Raw genomic sequence first — 21,226 nt, forward strand, 5'->3', positions numbered from 1 at the left:
TCTGAAATAGAAAAAGCCCGAATTTACAGAGGCACAAATATTCCATCTGTGTAAGCAGGCATTCATTCATTTGATCATTTGTTGAGTTTTCTTTAACTTTAAACTTCTAGAAATTTCATGTTATCATTTGAAAGTCATTAATATTTGAAATTTATATTCATATATTGTATAAAATATAAGGATATTAATGAATATATATATACTATAGGGAAACATACACATATACGGAAAAACCTAGAGGTGAAAACATTAATATATTAATCATAGTTATGTAAAGTCAGCAATAGAATAGGGACTTCTTTCTCTTCTCATATTTTCAACAATTTCATAATGAAAATTTTAATGCTTTTAAATCCTAGGTACTGACAACCTTCCAAAAGAGGTCTGCCAAGCTGGGTTATCTGTTCTGGTGCCCTGGAGGAGGTACAAGTGTGGCTTCACCTTGTTCTTCTGAGAAAGGAAAGAACGTAGCAAGGATAAAGTTCACAGTTGGAAAGCAGAACCTCTGCCACTGGCTAGCTGTCAGGTCTTACGCAAGCTGTCTAACCTATTGGAACCTCAGATGTTTCATCTACATTGCTGGATCACTTGGAGATGGGAAAGAAATAATGCAAGGAAGCCAGAGTGGTGGCACACACCTGTAATGCCAGCACTCAGGCAGGAAGAGTGCTGTGAGTTTGAGGCCAGCCTGAACTACATAGTGAGAACCTATCAAGACAGAGGAAAGGGCTGGGGATGTAGCTCAGCAGCACCATGCCTTCCTGGCAAGCTCAAAGTCCTGAGTTCGATTTTCGGTACCCCAAAAAGAAAGAGAAAAGGAAAGGGAGAGACAGACAGACAGAGACACCGAGCAAGCAAGCAAGCAGGGAGAGTACAACACCATGGTGCCCAGCAATAATAAGGATTCAAGAAATGTTAGCTATAAGTATTAACGAGGTACTTCAAGGTAAGCTCAGCCCTAGAAAGGAGGGAATTTTACTTATGTGAAAGGGAATATAGCCAAGCGTGAATGCACATGCCTGTAATCTAAGTACTCAGAAGGCTGAGACAGGAGGATTACCAGAAAGAAGTTCAAGGCCAGTCTGAACTAGACTGTCTCAAAAAAAGAAGGAATGGAGGCAAGGGGATGACAGTAAGTATTAACTAAAGTAGCCTACAGAGAAATGTGTATTCAAGATCCATTCTCAACAGCTTATTCCTGTTCTACCTCCTCCCCACAACTTGTGCAGGTACATGGACCTAAAATCCATGCACTCATTTTAAATAACCACTTAATGATAATATGGAACAAGTAAAGAAATAATCTCTTGTCACCTTTTTCACCCAAGGGTTTGCAGAATTTCTTCACTTTTGATTCCTGGCTTCCAACACCTCCCGTTTCTGATCCAAATCTATCATCTTCTGCCAGAAGATGGTCTATAGGTTATGTTTTCCTCTAACTACAAAAGAGAAAAATCAATGAATGTTTACAGTTGCTGTGAGTCCATGAGCAACACATAGGGCAAGGGCTGGCACCTGATGGCATGCGGGCCAATTTTTAGTGGCATGCATAATGACCCTGAATTCTCCCCACAATTTGAAAGTAAATGAATGTAGTTGCTCTCAAGTCACTTTCCAAGGGGTTACCCATGATCCACTTCACAAAGATGGTGTCCTACAAGCCATGGACAGCCCTGGAAGACTTCTGCACATGTTCTTGATCCCTCAGTCCCATGGTTACCTGATGTCCTCCACTTAGATCTGCCCTCAAATCTAAGATGATCTTCCCTTCAATTTCTACTTTCCCTTTTTCTCTTGGAATAGTGACTGGAAACTTTAGAATGCCCTCAGACCTGTGCATTGGATGTCCTCAAAAAGTAAAAAACAGATTTCGGGGTGCCATCCAAGACATGAAGGAGAAAGCTTGGGAGGGCCCAGGAATTTTCATTTCGGTTGTGGGTTTTGTTTTGGTTTCGTTTGGTGTCTCAAGACAGGGTCTCGCTATTTAGTCCAGGCTGGCCTTGAACTTGCAGCAATCCTCCTGCCAGAGTGCTGGGATTACAGGTGTGCACTACACCTGGCTGAATTTGCATTTTCTTTTTTTTTTCTTTGGTACCAGGGATCGAAATCAGGACTTGCACTTGTCAGGCAGCCGTGGCACCACTGAGCTACATCCCTGGTTCTGAATTTGCATTTTCAACAAGTTTCTTGTATGTTTTTTTACTTCCTTCCCTTCTTTTCTTCCATTTTTGCCAGGAAAAGTTTGAGAAGCTTAGCTCTATTTTAGGGCAGTGTTTCCCAAACAAAAATTTCCTTGTATCTGTTTCTTATCTATTCTTTCTATCCCTTCCCCTATTCACAGGAAAACTCTTCTCTCTAGTCTTTCCTCTATTGTTTGTAATCAATATAGATTAATTTTGTACTTTCTAGAAATTTTAAGCTTTGATACATAAAAATTGTACATATTTGTATATTTATAGGTACCTTCAATACATATATAGACAATGTAATGTTGAAATGAGGTAAACCTATCTCTCCACAAGCTTTTTTCTTTTTGGTACTACAGATCGCTAGTGATTGAACCCAGGGACACACACATGCTAGGCAGTGCTCTATCACTGAAGTACCACCTCAGCCCTTTGCTTTTTTCTTGTTTTGGTTTTTTGAGACAGGGTTTCACCATGTAGGCCAGGCTGGCCTCAAACTCATGTCAGGATCGAACTTAGGACCTTGCGCTTGCAAGGCAGGCAGTGGAACCACTGAGCTAAATCCCTGGCCCTTTTTTTTTTTTTTTTGAGACAAGGTCTTGTAAGTTGCTAGGCGGGTCTTGAACTTGCAATTTTTCTGCCTCAACCTCCGAACTAGCTGGGATTACAGGCATGCAACACCACACTTGGCTATAATTTCTTCATGATAAGAACACTCAAAATTTTTCTTCTAGCTTTTTAAAAACAGTATACTACCATTACCTTTAGTCATCCTACTTTGTAACAGAACACCAGAATTTCTCCCCCCAGTTATATCTTGGTACCTACTAATCAACTTTTCGCCATTCTTCCTTCCCCATTACTCACTTTCCTCAGCCTCTGGTAACCACCATTCTATTCTCAACTTCTACAAGATCCAGATTGTGAAATCATGTGATACTTGTCTTTCTATGCCTGGCTTATTTCACTCAACATAACTTCCATTTGTATTCATGTTGTTTTAAAGGACTGTATTCCATTTCTTTTAATGCTTGAATAGTATTCCACTGTGAAATGTACCACATTTTCTTTTTTTGTTTGTTTTGTTTTGTTTTTGGTACCAGGGATTGAACTCAGGACTTTGTGCTTTCGAGGTAGGCACTGGAACTGCTGAGCTAAATCCCTGGCCCTGTACCACATTTTCTTAATCCATTCATGAGCTGATGAACACATAGGTTGTTTCCATTTCTTGGCTTCTGTGAATAGTGCTACAGTAAACATGGGTGTACAGTTATCTCCTGGACAGTGATTTTATTTCTATTGGAAAAATACCCAGTAATAGTATTGTGTATCATATCAAGTTTTATTTTTAACTTTTTGAGTAACCTCCATACTGTTTTCCACAATCTTTATATTTCCACCAATAGTATACAAGGGTTCCCTTTTCTCTACATCCTCCAAGCATGTATTTCAAGCATGCAACCAATACCTTAGTTCCAGCCTTTCCCCTGCAGCACTTTTGAAAGTTCACAGATAATTTCATGTTATGATCAAATTACTTATGATCACTTTATGTCACAAAGTAGAAGTTCTAATTGACAAAATATGTAGAATTTTAAAATGAATGACATTAGGGGCCTATTACACAACTAAACACATTCACTGCACTGGATGAAAACCAGGACTTTAACTGAAAGAGGAATATAAGTGCAAACTGAAATCATCCAGTTTACCAAATGCCATTATGAGTATCCATCTCAAACCATATTTTAATGAATTCAATTTCATTAATTCCATGCAAAATATTACCATGTCACTGGGTGCGGTGATACCTGCCTGTAATCCCAGCCCTTGGGAAGCTGACCCAGTAGGACTGCCATGAGTCCAAGGCCAGCCTGGACCATGCAGAAAGACCTTGTCTCAAAAAATTTTCAATATTAAATTGAATTCCTTGTGTTAAAAAAGAATATCTATTAGAATAAATTATATCATTATAAATCTTTGTCCACTTACTAATTAACCTACTAATGAACACATGGTTTTGTTTTTGCTTTTGATGGTGGGGATTGAAACCAGGGTCTTATGCATGCTAACCATGTGGTTTATGACTGAGCTACACTCTGAGCCTAAAATAACATTTTAATATAATATTTATATGACTAAACACAAATACTCCTTAAAATATTTAAGGGGGCACAAATTTTAATGAAAAATGCTAAAATATTATATGAGTAATCTACAAATCATCATTTTATGATAAAAAGTAATTACTTGGGAATTAATCAAATCTAATGGTTCTCAGATTGTAGTTCTCATTATTACTTGCACAACATCACATTTTTTTCTTTGTCACTAGTCCATATGAGTAATACAGAATGGTGAGGTTTCCTTTGGCAATTTGGTACATGCATTTAACCTATCTTGATTACTTTTCAATCCCACTACCTTCCCCTCTGCTTCCTCCCCTTCCTCACTGTCCTTCCCTATCTCCCAAGTCTACTTTCTAGCTTCCTGTTATCACTCCATATTTAGTTTTCATGTAAGGTTTCTCACACAAGAGGCAACATATAATAGCTAACTTTCCAAGTCTGGCTTATTTTGCTTAGCATAATGGTCCTGAGTTCGACCCATTTTCCTGCAAGTGACATGATTTTATTCTTCTTTTTGGTACCAGGGATCGAACTCGGGTCCTTGTGCTTGCGAGGCAGGCAGTGGAACCACTGAGCTAAATTCCCGGCCTATTTTATTCTTCTTTGTGGCTGAATAATATTTCATAGTGTATATATACCATGTTTTCATTTTCTATTCATCTATTGATGGGCATCTAAGCTCTCTGAGAGCTTAGCTATCGTGAATTATGTGGCTATAAACATGGGTATGCATGGATATGCACTATAGTATGCTGTCTTTAATTCTATTGGAAACATACCCAGGAGGTATCGCTGGATCAAATGATATTTTTCTTTCTTTTGTTTTTGGTTTCATGAGACAGGGTCTCACTAGGCAGTTTATGTTGTCCTTGAACTCACTGTGTAGCCCAGACTGGCCTTGAGCTCCCAGTGATCCTCCTGCCACAGCCTCCCAAGTGCTGGGATTACAGGCATGTGCCACCATGCCCAACTTGATGGTATTTCTATTTTATTTATTTATTTATTTATTTTCGTACCAGGGATCAAACTCAGGTCCTTGCTCTTGCGAGGCATGCGGCAGAACCAGTGAGCTAAATCCCCAGCCCTATTTTTATTTTTTGATGAATCTCCATATTGATTTCCACAGTGGTTGTACTACAGTTTACATTCCCATCAACAATGTAGGAGGGTTCCTTATTCCCCACACACATCAAAATATTCATTGTTTTTTGTATTCATGATAACAGCCATTCTGGCTAAGATGGACTCTCAAAGTAGTTTTGATTTGCATTTTCCTAATGCCTAAAGACGGTGAACATTATTTTCATACACTTACTGTTCACTTGTAGATATTTTTTGGTCTGTTCCTATTTTTTGCCTTCTTTTCCCCCACACTACTGGGGATTTAAACGCATGGCCTTTGCACTAAGCTACATCCCCATCCTCTTTTTAAAATTTTGAGATAGGGCTTGCTAATTGCTAAATTGCCCTGGCTGGGCTCAAATTTGCAATCCACCTGCCTCAGACTCTAGAGTGCTGAGATTACAGGCCTGTGCCATCATGCCCAGCATCTTTTGCAAATTTTTTATTGGTTATCTTTTTATCATCTATATTAGTCAGCTTTCCACTGCTGTGACAAAATATCTGAGAAAAACCAACTTAAAGGAGAAAAGGTTTTTTTGGCTCACAGTTTCAGTCCATAGTTGGCTGGATCCATTACTTTTGGACTTCTTCTAGTCAGAAACATCACTGCCGAAGGACATGGCAGAGGAAAGCTGTTCAAATCATGGCAGCCAGAAAGCAGAGAGAGTAAGAGAGCCTGTACTTGAGGTTTCCTCTTTCTGTTTTGGTTTCACCCAAGCTCCCAGCCTACTGAATAGTGCCACCCACATTCAGGGCAGGTCTTTCCTATCAGTTTGTTGTCCCACATGCCAAATGCCTCTGGAAACACCTCAAAGACATCTGGAAATGTGCTTTACTTATTTCCTAGGCATTTCTCAATCTCATTAAGTTGACAAACAAGATTAACAATCACACAGTGATTTATAAAAGCTTTTTTTTTGGTACCTGGGATCGAACTCGGGACCTTGCACTTGGGAGGCAGGCGTGGTGCCACTGAGCCAAATCCCTGGCCCCTATAAAGGCTTTTATAGGTTGTATTCTTTATATAGTACATTCTAGATTCTTTTTTTTTGGTACCGGGGATTGAACTTGGGACCTTGTGCTTGCAAGGCAGGCACCGGAACCAACTGAGCTAAATCCCCAGCCCTCTAGATTCTTGTCCTTTGAAACATAGTTTGTATCTATTATTTCCCATGATGTGGCCTGCTTGTTCATTTTCTTTTTTCCTTTTTTTGTAGTACCGAGGATAGAACTCAGACCTTGTACTTGCAAGGCAGGCATGGCACCACTAAGCTAAATCCCCAGCCCAATTTTCTTAATAGTGTCTTTTTCTTTTTGCTTAAATTCTTTTATTGGTACATTTTAGGTATACAATACATTTACATTTATCTTTGGGTGCTTGTACCTGTACATGATGTATCTTGGTTCTTATTTTTTCCCCACTACCCGTGAGCCCTTCACCCCTCCACCCTTCCCTATTTACATAGACTTCGTTTCCATTTTTTTTTCTTTCCTCATAATTTTTCCTTTCCATTCTTTCCTTTCCCCATCTCCTCCCACCACCCCTACCCCTTTGGACCTTTTCCTATTTCAAAGTATCAATTATTAGTTATTAATCCTTTTAGTCCTTATTTACACTCAGTTTCTCACACTAGAGAAACTATTCGGTATTTACACGTGTGTCTTATTTATTTCACTTAAGAGTATGGCCTCAATATGCATCCATTTAGCCATAAATGACTCTCGTTTCTCGTTCTTCTTAATAGTGTCTTTTGTGAACAAAAGTTCTCACTGAAATACAACATCAATGTTTTCTTCTATAATTATTTTTTGTGCCTTGTCCAAAAAAAAAATTCTACCCAACCCCAAGATACTCTTCTATGATTGCTGCTAGAAAGTTTATAGTTTTAATTGTTACATTTAGGTCAATGATTCATATTATGCATGGCCTGAGAGAAGTCAAAATTCACTTTTTCCAGCTCGTCATGGTGGCGCACACATGTAACCCCAGCACTTAGAAGACTGAGGCAGGAGGATCACTGTGAGTTCAAAGCCAGCCTGGGCTACATAGTAAGTTCAAGGCAGCCTAAACAGCACAGCGAGACCCTGTCTCAAAAAACCAGGAAAAAAAATGTTTTACTTTTTCCCACATACATGTTTCGTTGTTCCAACACCACTGGGTTGAAAAGATTTTGTTTCCTCAGCAGGTTGTTCTGACAGTTTTGAAAATTCCATTTCTAGGCTACTCTGATCTCAGAACTTTGGGAGGGAGAGGTTTCATATGTACTTCTAACATTCTCCCTAGTTGATTACCCTAAACTTTAAGATGAATTATAAATTACTTTAAATATCCCTTCCTCTAAAACTGATACAAACTGAGGAGCTCACAAATTAAGGTCCATATTGAAAGATAATGAACCTAAAACTAGGAAACCTGAGTTCTAGTTTTAGATTTGCTATTTAATAATTAGTATCACTTTATCAGTGCCTGTACTATAAAATAAGAGATACTGAGTATTGTAAAACAAGAAATAAGACTAAACTAAGTACCCAACTTGTCCTAGAAATTCCAGATATAAAGATGAATAAGGCTTGTCTGCCCTCATTAAGAGGTAGCTTAGTAGCTACCATATTGGACAGCAGAGGAAACAAAAGTTCATTAAAAAGATGAGTTACAAAAACTGGTTAGTTTCTGTTTTTTGTGGGGTTTTTTTGATACTGGGGATCCAACTCTGGTCCTTACACTTGCGAGGCAGGCAGCAGAACCACTGAGCTAAATCCCTGGCCCCCAAAAACTGATTAGTGAAGGTCAACTTCCACGTTTTGATAGTGTCCTATAGCTATATATGATACTACCACTGGGGAGGCTAGGTGAAGGGTCCACAAATTCTTTATATACTATTTTTATAATTTCTGGTGAATCTATTCTTACTTTAAACCCAAAGTTTTAAAAATGGAACTAAAGTGTGAGGGGACAGAAATGAGGAGTGACTACTGTAGGATTCAGCTTGCCATCATGATCATAACTGCCATTTTGCCCACTAGGTGACCCAGGAACACATTCCAAACACTATAGGATAAACAAAGTCATTAAGATTGTCAGCTGTATTAATTTTATTTTGTACTGGCCACCCATGTGTGAACTGTTTCTTAACTGATGTTGACATATAGTTTGGAGGGGGTGTGTTGTTTGTCTGTCTTTTGAGAGAGCTCAAGTATACTCTGGTTAGTCGAGGGCCACTTCTGTCTAGTTTAGCATGTAAAAATCTTGCTTCCTGCCTTAGAGTGCAGAGATCCTTCTATCTTGCTGCTACCCATGCCATAATTTTGTCCATAAATTACTAATAATCTCTATTTGTGTAATCCTGGATTTATCTGCCTCTTCTTCACTATCTTCTTGCCTTTGGAGGCTGGTTCTCATACATTAAGTTCTCCCAAAGCAACTACTAATGGTCATGGAGTTTTGGGCAATGAAAATGTTCTAAAATTGACTGGTGATGATTGTGAACAAGCTAAAAATCATTATAGTGTACACTTTAAATGAATGAACTATATATTATATGTGAATGATAATAAAGCTGTTTTCTAAAAATTAAATTTTTAAATAAATTGAAAAATTAGTAAATAGTACCTTAAATGATTTATTAGTAAAATTCTATGTGAGAACAGACAAACAAGCATGTTTCCTGTAGGTTCAAAGAAAGCAAAGTTTGGAGAAATAAGTAGGATTTTTGTCAGGTGAAAACAGGAAGGAAAAGGATATGAGGGAAAAGGAAGAGAAATTGCAAGGGCCATGAAACAAAAAAAGTCTAGTGAGTCTGAGGACTGCACTAGGACCACAAGAGACATGGGAGGGACAGAAAGGGGCAGGAGGTGAGGGGAGAAACAACTTGGACGAGACTGTGAAGGAAACTAAGACTAATGAATGTGTTTGGATTTTATCTCGAGATCAGTGGTTCCCAATATCAATTCATAAACTACCAAAATACCAAAAAAAGGAATATGAAACAATGTTTTTATTTTTTATTGATATATAATTTACATACAATAAGTTGCTAACTTAAATACACATCTCAGTGGATATTTATATATGAATATCCCCATGCAACTTCACTCAGATTAAGACACAGAGCATTAACAGCCTCTCAGGGCCAGGGATTTAGCTCAGTGGTTCTGCCACCTGCCTGGCAAGTGCAAGGTCCCAAGTTCAATCCCCAGTACCAAAAAAAAAAAAAAAAAAAAGTGGTTAAACATTAACAGCCTCTCAAATAACTTGCTTATATTCCCTAACACTTAATCTCCTAAAGTTTCTTTTTTATTAATACACAGTTGGAGTACATGCAGCTCACAATGATCTTGGGGAGTGGGTATATGTACATAATATAGCTTGATTATTGTTTTTAATCCCCTTCCCTCCTGCCTCCTTCTTTCCTCTTACTCCCTTTTCCCATTTTCATTCTTGTTATTATTGTTATCTCATGTTTATAAGATATCATGTTTTTATTTATTAAGGTTATTAGGTTCCTTACATGGCATATTTTTATTCTACTTATTTCCCCTCCCCTTCCCTTCTCCTCTTGCTCACATTCTCTCGGACCCCTTCCCATTTGCAAGAGATTCATCCCCTTATCTCCTTCTATACATCCTTTATTGTGCTGTTTGCACTTTGCCTTACTCAATTAAGAGTGTGTGTGTCTGATTTACTTTACTCAACATTGTATTTTCCAGGTGCATACATTTTCCTTCAAATGTCTCAAATTTGTCCTTCTTTATGGCTGAGTAGTATTCCATTATGTATAGATATTACATTTTCTTTATCCAATTGTCTGTTGATGGATATACAGGCTCCTTCCAAGATTTAGCTACTATAAATTGTGCTGCTATAACTACTGGTATGTATGTATCGCTGTAGTATGGTTTTAGTTCTTTAGGGAAGACAGAAGGGGGACAGCTAGATCACACAAAATTTCTAGTTTTAGTTCTTTGAGGAATTTCCATACTGATTTCCACAATGTTTGTACTAGTTTACATTCCTACCAACAATGTAGGAAGATCCTTTTTCACCACAGCCATGTCAGCATTTCTTGTTGTTTTTTTATTTCTTGATGACTGCCATTCTTACTGGTGTAAGATGGAATCTTACCATTAATTTGCATTTCTGTAATGGCCAGGGATGTTGGACATTTTTTCACACATTAGTTGGCCATCTATACTTCTTCCTCTGAGAAGTTATCTGTTCATTTCACTTGCCCATTACTTGATTGGGTCTCTTATTGTACGTGGTCTAATTTTTTTGAGTTTTTTATATATTCTTGATATTTGTCCTCTGCCTGAAAAATAGCTGGCAAAATTTTTTTCCTATTCTGTAGGTTGTCTCTTCACTCTACTAAAAGATTCCTTTGGTGTGCAGCTTTTTAATATAATGTAATCCCATTTGCTGACTCTTGCTGTTATTTCTTGTGCAATTGCAGTTCTATTTAGGAAATCCTTTCCTACACCTGTGACTTCAAGTATTTTACTTATTTTATCTCCAGTTGGTTTAATGTTTCTGTTTTAGTGTTTAGATCTTTGTTTCCTTTTTATTTTAGTTTAGTACATGGTGAAAGATATAGGTCCAGTTTCAATCTTCTGCAAACAAATATCGAGTTTTCCCAGCACCATTTGTTGAATAGGCTGTCCTTCCTCCAAGGTATGCTTTTGGCCCCTTTGTCAAAGGTCAAATAGCTGAATATGTCTAGGGATGCTTTTGTAGCCTCTATTCTGTTTCATTGATTCACATGTACATACACTCAAAAAACGTGTTATTATCTTATACATTGCTGGTGGGAATATAAAGTGATGCAGCCACTTTGGAAAAAGTTTGGCAAGTTACACAGAGCTACCATATAACCAAGCAATTCCACACCTAGGTACCTACCCAAGAGAACTGAGAACATACGGTCATATAAAACTTGTACAAAAATGAGTTGAAGTAACTTAAATGTCCTTCAAATGATGAATCAATGTATAAAATGTGGTATATTGCTGGATAATGGAGTATTTTTCAGCATTAAAAAGATGAAATACTGATACATGCTACAGCATGTATCATGCTACAGCATGGATGAATCTTAAAAACATGCTATGAAAAATAAGCCTCAAGCTAACCATCACATATTTTATTATTCTCTTTACATGAAAATATCCAGAATAGGAAAATCCAAAAACTCAGAAAAGTAGAATAGCAGTTGTCAGACGTGGGAAGAAGGAATGAAGGATGACTGCTGACGGGTATGGAGTTTCTTTCTGGGGTGGTGCTCCTGAATTAGATCATAAAGATGGTTGCACAACCTTGGGAATATACTAAAAGGCACTGACTTGTACACTTTAAAATGTGAATTATTTCTCAACAAAAATATAAATAAAATGAGGTAAGCAAAAAAATGTTCTATGAGTATAAAATATGACATTTTCTGAATTAATCATGTTAATAAAAACTATTTTAATAACTCATCCTTTCCCTTTCCCTTTTCCCCTTTCCCGTTTCCCCTTACCTTTCCTTTCTAAGACAAGGTCTCTCTATGTAGTTCAGGCTGGTCTTAAACTCACTATATAGTCCATCCTGGCCTTGAACTCCTGGCAATCCTCCTATCTCAGCTTCCCGAGTTTTGGGATTACAGGCATGTGCCACCATGCCCAGCTAGAAAACACCTTTTCTAATAAGCCCCTGGCTCACAGAAAACAAAGACATAAACCAAAATACATATGCAAATAAAAAGTAACTTGACATAGTTTTTTATGAAACAAAATATTCAAATAATCTGCTTTAGACCTGTATTAGATGTTTAAAATGAAATTCTACTGTCAGTACTATTTAAAAAATAAAAGATTAGAAAGATGAACAAAATTTAAGAACCCAATTTCAAAACTTACTGCAGAGCTATAGTAATCAAGACAGTAGGATAGACATATAGATCAAAGGAACAGAATTAAGAATAGAGAAGTGGAGCTGGGTGTGGTGGTGCATGCCTGTAATCCCAGCATTTAGGGGACTGAGGCAAGAGGATCCCCAGGAGTTCAAGGCCAGCCTGAGCTACACAGCAAGACCCTGTCTCAAACAAACAGTAGAGAAGTAAACCTTTACATTTGTGACCACTTGATTTTCTTTCCTTTTTGGGGGGTACCAGGGATCAAACTTGGGTCCTTGCGCTTTCAAGGCAAGCGGTGGAAACACTGAGCTAAATCCCCGGCACCTTTCCTTTCTTTCAAGCAAAACATTTATTGGTACATTTTAGATATACATGATAACACTCATCATAGGGAATTTGTACCTGTACATGATATATCTTGCTGCTTCTTTTTTTTTCCCATTTCCCCCTCTCTTTGATCCCTCTTCATCTCCTTTTTTACAAAAGCTTTGTTTCCATGTTTTCTTTCTATTCTTTTTTTCTTGTCCCTTCTTTCCTTTCCCCCTCTCCTTTTCCTTGTTCCCCTTCTCATTTGAATATTTTCCCATTTCCCAATATCTTTTATACATTTTGGACCTTATTTTCACTCTTGGTTTCTCACACCAGAGAGGCAATGCAGTATTTAAACATGTGTTTCCAACTTATCTCACTTAAGAGTATGCAACCACTTGATTTTTGACAAGGTTTCCAGACCATGCAAAGAGGTAAAGAATAGACCTTTCACTGAGTTTGATTCCCGGTACCAAAAAAAAAATAGATCTTTCAATAAAAGGTGGTCAGGTAGCTGGATATCCACATGCAAAAGAATAAAGTTAGACTGTTACCTCATAATACATTCACAAACTAATTAAAAATGAATTTTATATATAATACTTCAATGTAATAGCTAACTTAGATATGCTACCAAAAGAAAAAGTGAGAAAAGAAAAAAAGAGTTCATCAAAATTAAGAACTTTTTTAAAAAATTAAGAATATTTATACTTCAAATGACACCACTGAGAAAGTAAAAACTGGGTGGGCATGGTGGTCCACACTTGTAATCCCAGTACTGTGGCAGGCTGAAGCAAAAGGATTGCAAGGTCAGGCCCAGACTAGGAAACTTAGCAATTTAGTGAGACCCTGTCTCAAAATAAAAATTTTAAAAGGGCTGGAGTTATAGCTCAATGTAAAGGGCCTGGGCTCAAACTCCAACAACACAAAAGAAAAAGAAAAAAGAAAAAAAAACCCAGAAAGTAAAAACATAACCTACAGAAAAGGAGAAAATCTTTGCAAATCATAAATCTAATAAGGAATTGTATCAAGAATGCATAAAGGACTTTTACAAATCAATAATGAAAAGACTAATATAAAAATGGGCAAAGAGGGACTGCAGACGTAGCTCAGTGGTAGCAGTTGCCTAGCATAAACAAGGCCCAGCACGGAAACAGGAAAACAGAAAGACAGGAAAGCGGGAAGGCAGGAAAAAAGCACATGGGTACAGGATTTGAACAAACACTTCTCCAAAGATGTACAAATGGTCAATAAGTGTGTGGAAAGATGATCAACATTACAGAGAAAATGTAAATACAAAACATGTGAGATGTGTATTTACACCCAGTAAGATAGCTAAAATAAAGGGAGTGAATAACAAGTGTTGGTAAGAATGCAGAGAAGCTGGAGTCTACACATACTGCCAGTGAGATTGAAAAATCATACAGCCACTTTAGAAAAGTTCCTCAAAATGTAAATATAGAATTACTGGGACCAGGGATTTAGCTCAGTGGCACTGTGCCTGCCTCAAAAGTGCAAGGTCCTGAGTTCAATCCCAGATACTAAAAAAAAAAAGAATTACCATATGACCCATATACTCCTAGGTATATATACACCCAAGAGAACTGAAAACATATGTGCAACAAAAACATATACAAATGTTCATGGCAGAAGTATTTATAAAGCCAAAAGGTGGAAACAACCCAAATGCATATCAACTGACAAAGGGAAAAATAAAATTGGAAATTTTATTGGAAATTTATTGGAAAATTATTCAGCAATAAAAAGATATGAAGCACTGATCCAGGCTACAGAATGAATGAACCTTGAAAATATTACAAAATGTGAAAGAAGCCAGCCACAGAAAAGTACATATTGTATGATCCCTGCAGAAAAATTTAGACACAGAAGCAGGCCAGGGGCTGGGAAAGATGAGGGATGCCTGCAAACAGGTAAGGGCTTCTTTGAAAGACGATGAAACTATTCTAAAACTAAATTATGGTAATGGTTGTATAACTTTGTGAATATAATAAAAGCTATCATTTTAAATAGGTGAGCTTTACATCTGAATTATACTTACCAAGACATGAAAGAAAGGAATTCTGATAAATGTCTCTGGAAAACTTGAAATTCTCTATTCATTTTTTTCTCTCTCTCTCCCTCTCCCTCTCTCTCTCACTCTATGTCAGACTTTTTTCAGCATATAATTCCAAAATTCTAATTAGTTACCAGTCATCTCCAACCTCCTCAACATGAGGAAAATGTGAAGTAACCAAAATGTTGGCATTTATTTAGAAGAAAACTAGGTGTAACTGTTTAGTGAACCACGTTTTCGTCCTAGTAAGAGGCAAATAATAGTAGTGGGAAACGTTCATTTATATTTTGTTTTTAGATACAAAAAAGATAAAAATGTAATTCCATAAAATTTTCAAGTTAGAATTAAGATGTTTTAATTGAAAATATTTTATGACACATTGCTTAAATATTTGTCCTTGGCTTTAGGACAATCTTTTTAATTTCTATATTCAATTCTATTTTGCAGTTGTTTGATGCATTCCCATGTATTTTATAATTATATAATTATATATATTATATAATAAATTATATAATTTTTAAAATAATTATTTTGCCAGGCAGGGTGGCAAATGTCTGTAATCACAGCACTTGGGAGGCTGAGGCAAGAGCATCACCGTGAGTTCAAGGCTAGCCTGGGGTACATAACTAGACCCTGCCTGAAAAAAACAACAAAAAATTATTTTACAGGGGCTGGAGGTATAACTTAATGGTAGAGCATTTGCCTGGCATACAAAAGGGCCTGGGTTTGATCCTCAGCACCAAAACACAAGAAAAGTTTTATGGAATGGCTATATATATACACAATTGTCTTTTGCTGTGTGGTTTTGAACTGGCTATGTAGCCCAGGCTGACACCAAACTCTATTCTCCTGCTTCAGGCTCCCAGATGTTAGGGTTAGAGGTGCATACCACCATATCTGGCCAGTGCACACTTTTTGTTTTTTGGGTTTTTTTCTTTTTGTTTTTTGGTACTGGGGATCGAACTTGGGACCTTGCACTTGCGAGGCAGGTGGCAGCACCACTGAGCTAAACCCCCGGCCCTAGTGTACACTTTTAAATGTATTCTATTTCTTCATCTGGGCTCTCCAGTAAACCCTTAGTCTCCTCCAATCAAAATCACCTACTGGGCCAGAATATGATCTTCTGAAATGTCACAACTAAGCTTAAATCCCTGGTCAAGAGCACAGTGATTATATCACTATTCCATTTTTCACTCTGTAACAAAAACAGCTCTACTGATTTTGATCATCTTACTCTAACAATGTTTCCTTAAAAGTAATATATATATGTAGAAAACAAATTTTAAAAATGAGCTGGGCACGGTGTCTCACATCTGTAATCCTTACACTCAGGAGGCTGAGGCAGGAGGATTGACACAAGTTTGAGGCCAGCCTGGGCTACACAGCCAGTTCAAGGGCAGCCTGAACTAAAAAACGAGACCCTCCCTATCTCAGAAACAAAAGAAATAAACAAACAATAAAGCTATTCTCTATCAACCTCTCAAGAAAAATCGGTAAGAATCTCTATAGATATTGAAGGATTTCCTTCTGGATTTTTTTCATACCCACCCGATTTTTCAAAAACATTGGGCCACACCCAACTTTGTATTCTAGTTTTTATTTAACATTGGTGTTTCTACATTAAATATTCAAAATCATGATAATGACATCTTTAGTGTCATGCAAGTATATATGCTCTAATTTCTATTACTTTATGTTAATGCTTTAGGTATTTTTGCTCTCTGTATTTCGCTATATGACCTATTATTTGCAGTTATCTTTTCCAGCATGTTTAGGTAAAAAATTCTCTTCCTGGAATGTCCTATTACCAGGTATACCTGGGTTAACTCATTAAAACCTGAAATCTTTAGAATTCAGTCATGCATTGCTTAATACTGAGATATATTCTGAGAAATGTTATCATTAAGTGATCCTATCATTGGGCAACCACTATAGAATGCACTTAACACAAACAAACATGGCTAGACCTTCACTGGGAGACACAATCTTATGAGACCACTGTTGTATATGCAGTGCATCATTGCTCAAAACATTATGGAGCTGACCATATCTGTAATCTGTATATGTCATCATAACTATGTCGGTCATTAATCGAAGGACAAGACAGAGGTCCTTGTTCCATCCAGATGAATCCTTCCTCCAAATACTATATGTGGTTTCAGTGCCTGCTTTCTATCTCAGTGGGAACCTGAGGACCTGTTTATGGTATCTTTTGCTTTGCATTAACTGCTATCAGAAGTCCTAACTTCCTGTGCCTTACACCTTTTAACAGTATTGGCTCATTCCTGTCAAGTATAGAATCATGTTTGGTGCACATGAAGTTCACAATGTCAATTCTGAGATACTATGACATGTGCTACAAGAGAAAGATATTATAAAGTCCTAACACTAAAGCTTTTTTTCACCTTTATTTTGAGAAAAAGAAATAAGCCAAAACCATGATTTTTCTGGATACAGTTTTAAATTTCTATTTTAAAACTATGTAAGTAATCCCTTTGCATTAAAAAATTATTTTCAAAGAGTACAGAAATGTATACATTTTAAAGGAGATGTTTCTTTCCTCTAAAATTACACTACTCAGGTCTTCCCACTATTCAGGCATGACTACTATAAACAGATTGGCATTTTTTAGAATTTTTCTTTCTTCTTGCCCATCTAAATTACAAATTCTTCTGGCATAAAAATGATATCTAAATTCAAAGAGAACTTCAGGTTTTAAGACTTCTTAAAAATTTAATTGCACAAATTATCTGTGCTCTTTGTAAAAATTTTAAACAAAATAGCTGTAATATGAAGTAGTGATGACCCTCCACTTTTAACAAGGTGGTGGTATCATTTCTAGACATTTTCCTACACATGCCCAAATAGCTACTTGTGTGTGTGTGTGTGTGTGTGTGTATGTGTGTGTGTATAGTAGTAACTGTCCTACTGAAAGAATAGGACACATAAAATTGCTACTTCAAATCTTCTCTGTATGGTGATTCTATTCCTTGGGAAAACTTTAGAGCAGAGCTATGACCTTACCGCTCATAATTATATCATTAAAAGCTTCGAGTGACTTTTAGTCACAAAATAATCCACTGAGAACATCACAGAACAATTCCTGTAATATGAGTAATCTCTCTCTCCACCTAGTAACTGACACTTTCCCTCTGCCTCTGGCCTTACTGCTCCTCTCCTTCTCTCTCTGCTGAAGCAGCCTTGCTCATCAGGAAGAGCCCGTGGCAGGGCCCTGACAAGCTCCCTCTTGCCAGCCCATGGCTGGTCTGCAGAGACACATAGCTCTCTGAGGTAGCAACTCCAGAAATTTACCTTACAGGTACATCTGCTATGTAAAAAAAGACATTTATTTGAGGATATGTGTTGGCACATTATTTGAAGTAGCAAAAAACAAAAAAAAATTTCTAAAGGCCTTCAAAAGGTCAACAATTAAAATCATATTATGTTGAACCACTTAAAACTGTTAATATTCAACTTTTTTTTTTTTAATGCCAAGGATGAAACCTAGGGCCTGGCATATGCTAGACAAGCACTCTACCACTAAGCTATAGCCCCAGTCCTCTTCTTTACCTCCTGAAAGTGGAGTTTCAGCTGGTTCAATCTAATATCTACATCCATACAATGTAGTGACACTATGCAGTGGTATCTAGCTATCTAGCTACCTATGTAATAAGAGAGCTGGATTGTGTTCCCTCAAAATTTGTGTATTCTGCAGAAGTATGGCACTATCTCTTGTGAACACCAGTGTGAGGTCATGCCTGATCTCTACTTATACAGATAATTAGGTTAATCTAGGGCTGTTAGGGTGGACCCCCAACCCAGTATGACTTTTTAAAGAGGGTATCAGGACACACACAACACACATAAAAGGATGACCAGGTAAGTATACACTAAGAAACCAGGCATGCAAGCCAAGCATAAAAAGCAAACAGAATTTACCTCAGTTACTTTTACTGTAACTGTTATATTTGGTCATATTCTGTTCCCTGTCTCCATCCACTCCATTTTTATGTTTACTTATCCAATAAATTTTTCTTCTTTGTTTTCCTCAATATATTTTTCCTTCTATTTCTATTCTATTCATTTTGTCCTTACCAATTTTAAGAAACATAGTGTAGTGGACATCTGTTAGATGTTTTCTCCTCTGTTTCATGAAACTCCTTAAGTTCATTTATTCCCTTAAACGCAGCCCTTGTGCTTTCAGTGTCAGGCCTTGGAAGGTCTTGGAAATGACTGTTTTCCAGCAACCGTGATTGGTCTCAATTTGGCTGAATTAGAACAAAGGTAGAGCTTTTTTCTCATGGTGTGGGTAGCCATGCTCTTTCCAAACACTGAATTTGCAGACATTTTGTGAAAAAAAGAAGCTCTTCTAAGGATGAAATGACACACAAAGAAAAGCAATGCAGGGTTGAGGATTTAGCTCAGTGGTGGCACATCTGCCTTGCAAGTGCAAGGTCATGAGTTCAATCCCCGGTACTGCAAAAAAACAAACAAACAAACAAAAACCCAAAACAAGGTCTTGGTTTGTAGTTTAGGCTGGAAATACAAGCATGTACCACCATACCCCGCAAGCTAAGCACATTTTTTAAGCTTATCTTTCTATATACACTGCCATTTTTAGATTACTTACAATGCTTAATACAACGTAAATTCTATGTAAATAGTTGTTAGTCTACATTATTTAGGAAATGATTACAAGCGGGAAAAAATCTGTAGTGTTCAATACAAATACAATTTATTTTATATGAATATTTTCAATCAGCAATTGGTCAAACTTGCAGACACAGAGCCTACATACACATAGGGCAGACTGTATTAAAATTTGAATATATTTTCCTCCAATTAAAAACCCTATCTTGGCCAGGTATGTAGCTCAGTGGTGCCGCACCTGCCTGGCAAGTTCAAAGTCCTGAGTTTGATCCCCAGTACTGGAAAAAAAAACCATATCTATGGTCTTCTCCCATTCTACTACAAAAGTTTTACCATATTCTATTACCCACCAACTGACCATCATCCTGACCACCTCTCCCAGGGACATACTGAAATTGTTCAGAATTTTATTACTAGAATGTTAGTTCCTCTCCTAGTTCTATATTCCATGCTGCAAAATCTCATAATTTTCTTTACCTTTTATTTTTACCATATTTTGAAAGGATTCCTTGATCTGATCTAGTTCATTAAGTTATTACAATCATGCTATTATTCAGCCTGCTATTAAAGTTTAAAGAAATCATGTTTTGAGTTTCCAAATTCTTGTTCTCATTTTTTTCATAGCAACCCATTTTATGGCAATGGTACTCTCTTAAATCTTCGAGAAGATTTTCAACAAAAAAAAATTGCCCTGGGCTGGGGATTTAGGTGAGTGGCACTGCAGCTGCCTCAGAACCTCAAGGTTCTGAGTTCGATCCCCGGTACCAAAAAAACCCAAAATTACCCTTTGTTTTCTCAAAAGACTGATCCCTCTTAGTTCAGATTAGTGTCCCTCTTCCATCCTTAAACATATGGTGATTCTGGGTTAAACAAACTGTTGGCTAAGGCTGCCTTCTCTAGCACAATAGTTCAGATCTCTGAACTGTAAAATCGTCTTTAAAAAAAAAATCACTGGTTGATTTTAATGTGTACCTACTACTAAAACAACTGCTTTAATATGCTATATATGAAAATCACTCCTCTCCAATATGAATGTATATGCTGATGACAGAAGTTTTGGATATCAAAAGTGTGTGTGAGGAAGGTGAGCAGCCAGGTGGTGCCTCTGAAGGCGAGAGTTCCACATTCAAAGCGGCAACCTAAATTCTCTCAGGTACAACGCTGCTGCTCCCTCTGGCCCCAAAGCCCATTTAGAGATATCTCCCACTTACACTGACATGTTCTAGCAGCTTAGCCTGTGTGAATGTAATTAGTTATTCTAGCAGGTCCTAGTACAGCTGTTGAAGTCTGTAATTAATGGTACCTGATAACTGTCAAGCACTCAATCCAATCTGAATATCAAAGTCTCTGACTTTGGGGTTTTCCAGAATTGTACTGGGAAAACTCACTTCTCTAGTGTTTCTCCTTTGTCTGAATTAGGTTGCAAATTTCTCCACCCTTGCAAGATTTTGCCATCAATCTGAATGTATTTGCTTTGTGTTTTTCATAAATTCCTCAATATTGGGCCGGGGATTTAGCTCAGTGGTTTCGGTGCCTGCTACACAAGCGCAAAGACCCGAGTTCGATCCCCGGTACCCCCACCCAAAAAAAAAAATTCCTCAATATTTTTCATCTGCACACAACACCCTCTCCAGTTTTTCAACACTAATTAGGGTATATCCTGGTTTTCCTATTCTCTGTTGTTGGACTAAATTCTTTTTCATTTTACATATAAAGGGCTGGGGATTTAGCTCAGTGGTCTCACCACCTGCTGCGCAAGCGCAAGGACTCGAGTTCGATCCCCCCTGGAACCAAAAAAAAAAAACAAAACAAAACAAACCTCTATCATTTTACATATAAAAAGTGCTTATATTAAACTACTCAGATTAT

The 21,226-nt window shown here is 37.3% G+C and overlaps 1 protein-coding gene across 2 annotated transcripts in view; it reads right to left on the bottom strand.

The window, feature by feature from the left end:
• Positions 1 to 21,226, bottom strand: part of Usf3 (upstream transcription factor family member 3) — a 72,697-nt gene that overhangs the window by 41,143 nt on the left and 10,328 nt on the right. The window contains exon 2 of one of the 2 annotated variants that reach the window (XM_004835704.3): positions 1,315 to 1,439. The exons of the other annotated variant lie outside the window; for it this stretch is intronic. The gene's annotated coding sequence lies outside the window, so the exon portion shown is untranslated. The remainder of the gene's footprint in view (positions 1 to 1,314; positions 1,440 to 21,226) is intronic. 2 annotated transcript variants of the gene reach the window in all.

Source organism: Heterocephalus glaber, unplaced genomic scaffold (assembly GCF_053883595.1).
Source record: "Heterocephalus glaber isolate CG9 unplaced genomic scaffold, H.glaber_assembly_v1.0 deba00000122, whole genome shotgun sequence".
NCBI classification, from domain to species: Eukaryota; Metazoa; Chordata; class Mammalia; order Rodentia; family Bathyergidae; genus Heterocephalus; species Heterocephalus glaber.